The 10,306-nt window shown below is 36.1% G+C and overlaps 1 long non-coding RNA gene across 1 annotated transcript; it reads left to right on the top strand.

Annotated features, from left to right (window-relative positions):
• The first annotated feature begins 1,933 nt into the window (after positions 1 to 1,933).
• On the top strand, positions 1,934 to 6,525 carry LOC139966231 (uncharacterized). The gene is made up of 2 exons (XR_011792510.1): positions 1,934 to 2,356; positions 3,165 to 6,525. It is a non-coding gene; the product is annotated as an uncharacterized lncRNA (long non-coding RNA).
• The last annotated feature ends 3,781 nt before the right edge of the window (positions 6,526 to 10,306 follow it).

Here is a 10,306-nt window from a genome sequence, read left to right as displayed (position 1 = left end):
ACGGAGTATAGTATGAGCGTTGTACAATGCCATTCACTGTTCTTTCAACAGATACCTTCTAGCAGAGTTTTACTTGCGTTAACAATTTTGATGAGTAATTGTTGAACATTAAATCCATTGTCGTTCTAATTTACCCTTTTATGTCTTTATGATATTTAAAAACCTTAAATAGGCAATTAATAACCTATTTAGGATTTTTCAGTCGGAGAGAGAAGTCTGAAGATGGAATAATTTTACTTTACTTTCTGCAACATTAAGAGTTCTGGTTCGTACATTGTCTGTGAGACCGGCGCGCCGTTATTTCTAGAGCGCTTCCCCGAAAACAGTGAAGCTAGGATGAGGTAAAAAGCATTACTCATGCTGGTGACGTCATTTGCATGGTCGTGGAGTAAAATTCAAACAAATCAGATAGATGGCGTTGGTTCAGATCTTAGAGAGAAGTTATTATACTTCCGTAAGGTTGTCTAGCGCACATTTCATTTCACTTCTGGATTGAAGAGTAACTACCCTCGCGCACCTTAATCGAAGAGTGTTCTTAGAGGTTGATTATATCCAGTATCTTTAGAAAACATTTTCATATGTTGCTGCTAAGGGATGGAACGAGTTGTCAAAGGAGTGTAAAATTACCAACTCCTTAAATACCTTTAAAGGTTTTATCCAGGACTTTTACTAATTTCTTATGCTCTTAATTTTCTTTCATGTAATTTTCCATGTTGTATTTTATATGGAATTGACAATTTTGCATGTTTTTTTTTTCCGTTGTCGTCTTATTGTTGCGTTTGTATTCTATATTTTTTTTATTATGATTATATTATTTTATTCTATTTCTGTTTGTAGATTTAATATTTCAGGACCTCGGGGAGATAAGATTACGCTAAGCGAGCGTATGTACCCTTTCAATGTTAAATAATAAAATAAAACAAGAGTCTGACGTTATACTTCCGATGTTCTTGGTAGGAAAGTGAACAACTTTCTGAGTTAGGGGAAAGACAAAGCCACGTATAGATAGCCCTAACTAGATATTACCCCTCAATTTGAGATCGCTACATATATAACTAGTTGTTAATGCTCGTAAGCAATTGACTAATTAATAACTTAATTAATCTAGTGCAGCAAGTTTTGTGTCCCACAAATTTAGTGTAGTAACCATCATCATCACCATCATCATCATCATCATCATCATCATCATCATCATCATCATCATCATCATCATCATCATCATCATCATCATCATCATCATCATCATCATCATCATCATCATCATCATCATCATCATCATCATCATCATCATCATCATCATCATCATCATCATCATCATCCAGGCGCAGGGTGGGGTTGAACTGACATCTGGTTCATGCATACTTACTCATATTGGCATCTTCCAAACGAATTTCATCTGCTTTTGCAGCCGAGTGTCGCTAGCAGATCCCCTTTCGGTTGCGCAATGTTTTGTTCTTAAAGGATTGGTCCAGGTGTTTGACATGTCTATTTTGTATAAAAGAGCACAAAAGGACAAAAAGAACAGTGAAGAAACTAACATGATAGCATGCTCTGTTAAGGAGATATGACACTTTGAAAATATCAAAATTTCTATGAAAACGACTGGTGTAGAAAGACTTACTGTGAGGGTGTGACGTCACATCCTCACTTCCTTAACATTTGTGAATATATTTCTTTATAAATTATTAACATTTTTTGACAGATTTGAAAATAATATAATCAAAAATTCTTCAGATGTTTAATCTCAAATACTTCCTTTGACAAATATGAGATCTCCTGACATATCTTTTGGTTGAAAGTCATGAAATCTCACAAAATATTTAGATAAAAAACAAAGGCTTTTCAGGAATGTGAGAATGTGACATCACAGCTAGTCAGATTTCAGCAGTTTCTACACAATCTGATAAAACTTTACACTTGAATATCTCTTTAACCGAAAAGATGTTTGAACAGTTTTCTCAGCATTGTGTTTCTTTACTGTCTTCTTTCATATAACATAAAACATGTATGACAACTGAACCAATCCTTTAATCCACCGCGTCGATTTTCAAAAACATAGACTGAGTGACTGCAGTAGCTGCTTTAACCGGGATGAAGACACCAGTCCAATGTGACGCGTATACCTGTCACCACAATGCAGTGTTTTCAATGGAGATCAATTTCGCGGATCTGGTACCAGTAAATTTCAGGGCTATCAACTCGGTGCAATATTCGCCGGTAAAAACTTATGCCTGTAGATAAATATCCGTTAAAACAACGAAGATGGTAGAATTCAAGGATAAAAATTCGCCAATGGAAGAGGGATTCGACAATAGAGTATTCATAATTCCAGCTATTGTCGTAGTTTGTCTAGTTGGTAAGAAATTGGTGTATAGTCGAATGGCATATGTTTGCTGACAAATTATTAAGCTCTGTTACGTGTTAGTGTTACAAAGTGTTAGAGTAGACCAATGTCGTTATAGCAAGACCTCACTGAGGATAGGTTATGTATTGCCAGGGATGTACCATGTTAACGTAGGCAACTGGCCGTTGAATAATTCCGATTTAATGTTGTGATAGCATTTGCAGTATTGAGTGTCCTTACTTACTTTTGGTGACTGATAATATGAAGCAGTCATTTAGCATGTAGCTCAATACATTCACTAAACTTTGTCATGAAGTTAGCCTAATAAATATATTAGCCTAGAGTAGGCCTATTTCTAAATCCCAAGTACTCTCCACATTAGCCTTACAATTAGCCCACAAATTTTAGCCATTCCTACAGTACCTAACCCAACCCTGCAAATCACAATCTGGATTATTAATTATTATAATATGTTATTATTATGTTAGAGGGGTTTTACTAGAAGGGAGTGTGAAGAGATTAGTAATTATAGACTCTCATTTTCCGTAGGATTCTGGAATGAAACTTTGATATCAGGTGCCAGTGGATTATAATGTTGGGAACACTACTACCTTTAATTTCCATCTTGTCAATAAAAGGTTCAACTGTGTACAACATCAAGAAAATCATCTCCTTTCTTCCGCATCGTTGTTTCCTATCCCTTGTTTTTCTTCTCCTGAAATTTGTGGCCATTTTTTTTGGTAACACTGCAACATATTACTCTACAGGTATTCACAATTAATTGTTCAAGTAATATTAAGAAATCTCATTGTCTTCTCAGCTTTTGTGGTCTACAAACTCACTGTCAGTGTGACTAGGAGAGAAAATGCAAAGAAAGAAAAGAGGCAGAAGAAACTAGAGAGGAGACGATGAAATTCTACTTACTTTTCCAGTGCAGTCCATCCAGACAAAACATGCACATCATTGCCATTCCAGATATCTCTGTGAACAAACTCGTTGCTTGTTTCAACACTTATCAGAGGGATATTTTAATTTCTGTAGTAAGTCTATATGTAAGCATGTCTCTAATTTATTTATGTGTACATACAGCTACAGACACACTGCACGTACTGTTGGACAAATGGAGATGTCCAAAGGATGAGGGATTAAGGTGAGGGTATATATTAGAATAGCATATAATTGTAGATCAGTTCATTTTATCTGAAGTTTGTAAGGTTAAATAGAAGGTTATTTTTCTTATGACTGAACTACTTCTATGTTGAATATTGAGTGTAGCTTTGAACTCTGTCCGGTAATTGATGAGACACTGTGATGCTTCGTCCACACTCTCATTGTATTGAAAGGTACAAACTCCTATTAATGAATCCAATTAATTAAAAGAAACTGAACAGCTTGAGTACTTTGGTTAATTAATGTCATTTTGGGCAGTTCGCCATCAGTAATGATGCCAAAATGGTACCAATAATAATCTTTAAAGATAAACTGTCAAATTTCAGTTGCAAAATTTGTGTTTAAGAAACATGTTAATTAAAGATGTATGCGTTTTAGTCAAAATCCAAATATTGCCATCAAATCATGTCAAACATAATGAATAGAAACAGGGTGCTGTGTTTCTGAAAATAAGTAATATGCAAAACCTGGTAAATTATAGAAAAGTCTGTTAAAACAGATTATCTGTGACACGATTTCTGCAGAAATGTGCAACCAAAAATTTCATCAACTTTTCAAAATCATATCTGTAACCTTTGATTTTTATTTAAAGTTGTTTGAGACTGAATTATGAAATTAAGCAAGACCTCAGCAGTAGCAGCATGAAACTTTATAAATTTGACAAAATCTGATTATACACCTTCAATTGTCATTTCAAATTGATAAAATAAGTAGTATTCTAATACTAATGCTATGTCAGGTCAAAATTACTCTGTACTAAAACCTTACCTAATTTTCTTAAAAAATTATCAGATACCTCAAAACATCTCTTTCTTCTAAGATACTAACATTTTAAAATTCAACAATGATGAAAATTTCTAATGTTGTGCAAAACATTTGGGAATGCTGGCTTGACCAACGAGTTCTCATCTGTGACTAACGTTAAGTAAGTAAGGTTCAATCTTACAAGAGGAGTAGGATTCGCTTTGCAAGATTCTTACTTTTTACAATTTCTTTATGCAATTAATATCTGTGTACAGCTACATCAGTTGCATAATATGTTTTAAAGTACACAAATGTCTCTTGTTGATATGTAGTATACCTTCTAGAACTTTACAGTCCAAAGAATCTCAGATTTTAACCTGCTATGAATATCTTCTTTCTAGAAAAGCTGTGAGGTGTTAACAAACTTTAAATTAAATTGCAAAGTATTCAAGAGGGTGTAATCTCACTTTTAACGTCCTTCAGGAACATGTTCTTCAACAAAAATAATGTATAATTGTGTATGGAGGGGGGGGGGAGGCGCAGGGGTATGGCTGGATGTTTTTATGTGAAACAAAGACATGATTGGCAATCAAAATCCCATGAGAGGTTTGGTTGTCTAATAAAAGAAGAAATCCAGTCCTCTCAAATCATTAGAAATCTTAAAAACGTTGCTCAACATTTAAAGATGATTTACCTAACTTTTGTTTTCTATGTCCATAATATTATGCTAGTACAGTAGTTGGTGGGCTATAAAATCCTGCTCTGAGAACCGGTTATGCCTCTAATAGTGTACATAAGAATATTTTTGGATAGAGACTGACAAATTATTGATGGCATCTTTTAATGTGATTATACTGTCTGTTATTACTGCACTCACAACAGCTATCGAAATGTTTGAGTAGCATCGACACTCTGTCTGTATATCTGGCATTACCTTTGTTAGTACTTAAAACACCGAGTGATTGATGATCCGATGTAAATGTGACGAAAGATCTTCAATATTGATGTATACAGGCAGAAATCATTAGGGTTGTGAAACGTGTTTTGATTGTGAGCAGGGAAACACTTCACGCACTGTACACAGAAAGAAGTAAAAGGTTGAGCATTATGTGCGAGACAGATCCCTTGGTTATTTAGCACTGTATGCGTAAATTTTGTCTCGGTCGGTAGACTCTAGGGCAGTTTGATTGATATGCTGTAAGGAGACTTGGCATTGGATTTTAAACATCCAAGTCCTTAAAAGGTAGCACAGGTAGTAATGTACATGTATTATTAATCTGGTGGTTAAGTGTGTTATACTGTACCAGTGGTGTACAATGGTGCTGAGAGGTGTACAATGATGCAAAGTGGTGTACTGAACAATGAAGCACAGTGGTGTGCAATGGTGTACAGTGGTGTTCATTGGTGTACAGTGGTGTACAATGGTACACAGTGGTGTACAAACATGGTGAATGGTTGTCTAATTTGATTTGACCAATCAGAGTAAGAGTGGGAAGGCTTTAAAATTAACATCACTTTGATTTGTTGGGGGTAAAAGACATAAAACACTCTCAGCAAAGAAATGGCTATATAGGGATAGCCACAGTCTTAGGGCTGGATTGCTCAGGTTGTAGACCATGGACATATAATTGTAAGGTCTCTGCTTGGAATGCCATTCTAGCTTTAGTCTTTGCAATTTGAAAATATGTTTTCTTTGTCTTGTAATGCTTTCATAGGTTCGTGCTTGATATTTTATTGCAATTTTGGTCTCCAAATAAATCCATTGACACCCTTTTGATGTGTTCAGTTTTATCCTAAACTCAATGCGTGGTAAGTAGTTTAGGAAAATGCCTTCTTTAATTTGAGGAAGTCTTCTAAGCCAAACTTTGAAGCTGTCTGATGGTGGAAAGGATTCTCATGAATTGAAATTATTTCAGAAGGCATTGGTAATATCTTTGTTGAGAGCTTTTTAATGTGGCCTTTCAGGGGTAGGAGTGGGGGGGGGGCACTGGGGGCATGTGCCTCCCACTTTTTTCCAAAATAGCAAATGTACCCTACTGGCAAATAAAATGTGCTCCTTTGATAAAGACCTGTCTTTTGGATATATTAAGCCTTTGTTAATTTTAATATTTTATTTTAATTATTCACATGCACCATAAAAGTATTGATAGCATACTAACACATCATATATATTTAAGTGATATGGCCAGTGTGTATTGGTTTATAGCATAACGAGTGGTGGTTGTGGAATGAGAAAGTTGCAGTCTGTCCATAAATTTTAAGTACGTTTTGTACAAAAAATGGTGACTTTACTTTCTCTACTGTTGCCAGATAAAGGATATCTTTGGAAAGGAAGCGTCACTCCAGAATGTGGCTTTAGTAAGGTATTGTGCTGCAAAATATCGAAATAAATTGTCCATCGATCGATCAATCTATTACAGTCAAGTCAGTCAGTCATTTCTAGGATAGATCAATATGCCTTCCTCTCCTTGCCAAGTATAAGTGTCATTAAATAATAATTGTAGTTACTTGAGGAACACCGTGAGAACTGTCTAAACGAAGATTATTAGAGTGGTATTAATATATTGTGTAGAACGTATTCGTATTTTATAGTGCTACTTTTGCTGCTGTTTAAACGCCGTTCCAATGTGTCATGTACAATATAAAGTCAGTGCATTTGTTCAAGTGATATTTAGGGCTTTTTGGAAAGTATTATTTCAAATGGTGTGTATTAAAGAGCTGGGGGATTGGGACATCTATTAAAAGATGTTCCTATCTTTGCTCCTGAACCCAACCCTACTTTTCATGCCCATTGTCTTGTCCATTACATGATGTTATAATAAGTGGATCATAGGTAGAGGGCCACAAAGGAAACTATAGTATGATGCGAGGCAGGGCACAACCCGCCCTGACCACTTCAGGTGTCATTTGTCCGTTATATTGCAATGATAACTGTAAATTGTAGAGACTGAGTTGATTTAAAGTTAATATTTAGCCTAGAACAACTTTACTTGACCATAATGTGTACGCATAATTAAATGAGCTAGTTCATGATATCTCCCTGACACGATCGCTTGTAAGTGTATATATATATATATATATATATATATATATATATATATATATATATATATATATATATATATATATATACATGATGAAGACATATTGGTTTCATGTGTATGGAAATATGTGGATTATTTTTGGTACCATTGAACACATCATACAATGTGTTTCCTTCTAGAATCGAAAATCTTAGAAAACGGTGAACACAATCCAGTCGTGCTATGTATATATTGTACTGTAAGATATAGTATTGCAATGTTGGTCTTTAACATTGCCTTGCACTGTTTGTCTTAATTACCGTATATCAGTGTACAACCATATGATTGTTCAGGAATGAATCGTGTTTTCTTCTTTACTTCTGAGTTTTACGACAAGCAATTACAAGGACTAACAGGTATGCTTTTATTTCTTGAAATGAGTATTGAGTTTCTGTCATTATTTTTAACCTCATCGTGTTCTTCTATACGGCTATAGTATCTCCGCCTTACACGGATCTCATAAAGGGTGACTTTATAAATCACAAAACTTCACTTTGATATGTTGTAGACCATAAGGAAATACTTGCGTATACACTCCAGAGTGTATTCTGAAACCAGGGAGCTGGTACTGTTAGGGTAGCAGCTCCCTGCTGAAACCACATTTAACTTTGAGTAATGACCCATTAAACATCTGAGGCTCGGCATCAATGAGAGCAGTTAAAATAGGTTGAACAATGTACACAGACATGGGCGGCCGACACGGAATTTTCTGCAACACCTTATATGCCTTATAAAACGACGTGCAATTAGTGTTTCTTTGCGACAAGGAATTGGTCTGAAATAGGCATGCCTCTGTACAGGTTCCTGGCTAACACTTTACTAGAATTCCACTGCACATGCGTAATTATGTCATTAGATAGATATTCAAATTTTTATATTTATGAACCTCCACACAGGACTGATGGGAGGGGGGAGGGGGAGTCAGACCAATGCTCAGCCGTGTTGCAGCCCACTCCCGCGCACTTTTCTTATGACTGTTACATGCGAAATAGCGAATCGGCATATTTTTGTCAAAGAGCGCCATCACTTCGTACCGCTAGTTCACGAATTGTATTTATACGCTTAGACAAAGGAAATGACACAGCAATGTTTTTTTTTTGCTTCCCAATCAGGGACGTCGCTAGAGGGGGGGTGTGGGGGGGTGTCTCACCCCCCCAATCTTGGTAAAAATGACGATAGTTGGAAAATTTGAGTGCGACAGTCGGAATTTCCGACTGTCGGAATTTCCGACTGTCGCCAGCTTCAATTCGGAATTTCCGACTGTCGCACTCTAATTTTTCTGACTGTCGCACTCTTATTTTCATATGTTCTTGTAATTTGTGAGTGGCATAAAATTTTCGATCAAAATTGACCTTTTAATCAGTCATATTTACCACGTTTTCCTCGTCACATTGAGAAATTGTTTCTCACGATCCTTATACTCCACCATACAAAACTTCGTATGATTTTGAATACTCTAAAAAAAAAATACAACGTTCGCCAGCTTCAATTCGGATAATTTATGTATTAATTTTGCTATTGGGTGGGTCGACCCTGTTCGCTAGCTTCAAGTAAGTTCAGGATATACAGGGACGTAGCCAGGGAGAGCAGGGGAGCGACTGCTCCCCCCTTTCATTGTCGAAAAATATGTTTAAAAACTGTTGTTATTACACTGCTAATACACGGCGATAACAATATTTGTTTTTACGCCACTGCACATCTAGCTGTCTTAAAATATATGAAAGTTTATATTGTCCATCAGTTAAGTTCGTCAAATGTATTTCTGGTATATTATGTAAAAGAACATGTAAAAGAATTCGAACAGGAAACAAAATCTGCTGATAATATGATATCATATGATAATGATGAAACTGGCAACAAATTGCACCAGATCGCATCTAAGGACCTTCAATTGTTCAAAAATATCTCAAAGGAGAGGGGGAGACCCTTCCCCTTAGACCCCTCCCCCATATCAATCGCAAAAGGTGCTCCCTCTTTCAAACTCCTGGCTACGTCGTTGGGGTATACATTGTCTCTACGGTATACAATTAAAACACCAATGCTAATCTACGGAAGCTTAAAAGTGCCATCAACATAAGCAAAAACTTTGCCCCATAAGGTACAAATGTATCGAAAAAAGTTCGGAACATAAGTGCAGTCGCGAGAGATGGGGTGTCTGACTGACACTGACCGTATCGTTGACGATTAGTGCGGGGGGGGGGGGGGTACAAGGCAGCAGTCGGAATTTTCTGGCTCCAAAACCCATCCAGTTGGAATTTCAGCCACTACACCCCCCCAATCATCAGGCCTTAGCTACGTCCCTGTTCCCAATAAGATATTTTCTTTACAATATTTTACAAAAATGGATATCAATGTACAAAACGAAAAATTTGATCGACGTCTGACCAAATATGAAATTCAAATAATCAATAAATACATATGGAATGAAGCGGTTTCGGAAAATATTGGCTTGCATGCTCGCTCTACAGCGTGATACATCGTATACGCACAAATGCAGTGTGCTTTGATATAAAATGGAAATTAGAGTTGAAAGCCAATGTGCTGCTAGTGTATATGTATAACCACTGCCACGCGCAAGTCCAACAATCCTGAAATATCTTCTTTTTTATATACATAATTCCATCTGCATACTCAGATATATATTACACATCTCATTATATTACAGTCAATAAATTCTCATCATATTTCCATGAATTTGAAAATAATCACAAATATTTTACAAGCAATATAGCAGTTTATAGTATATATTGTCTGCTTATAAACGAAAAGCAACTTTACCTCATATGCGGTCGTATGCGGTCATTTGAAAATGCATGTATGCCTACAGTGGAGTGTTCCAACAATAACGAGGTGTGGGGGAGGGGGCGGATGAAATGTTTGGTAGGTGGGACAGCATGGACCATATTAATATGTACGAATTTAATTTATGTTTGTATTAAACGTGTTTTCAGTGATATATGCCTAT

This window comes from Apostichopus japonicus, chromosome 4 (assembly GCF_037975245.1).
Source record: "Apostichopus japonicus isolate 1M-3 chromosome 4, ASM3797524v1, whole genome shotgun sequence".
Classification (NCBI taxonomy): domain Eukaryota; kingdom Metazoa; phylum Echinodermata; class Holothuroidea; order Aspidochirotida; family Stichopodidae; genus Apostichopus; species Apostichopus japonicus.
This window is presented reverse-complemented; position numbering and strand designations above follow the sequence as displayed.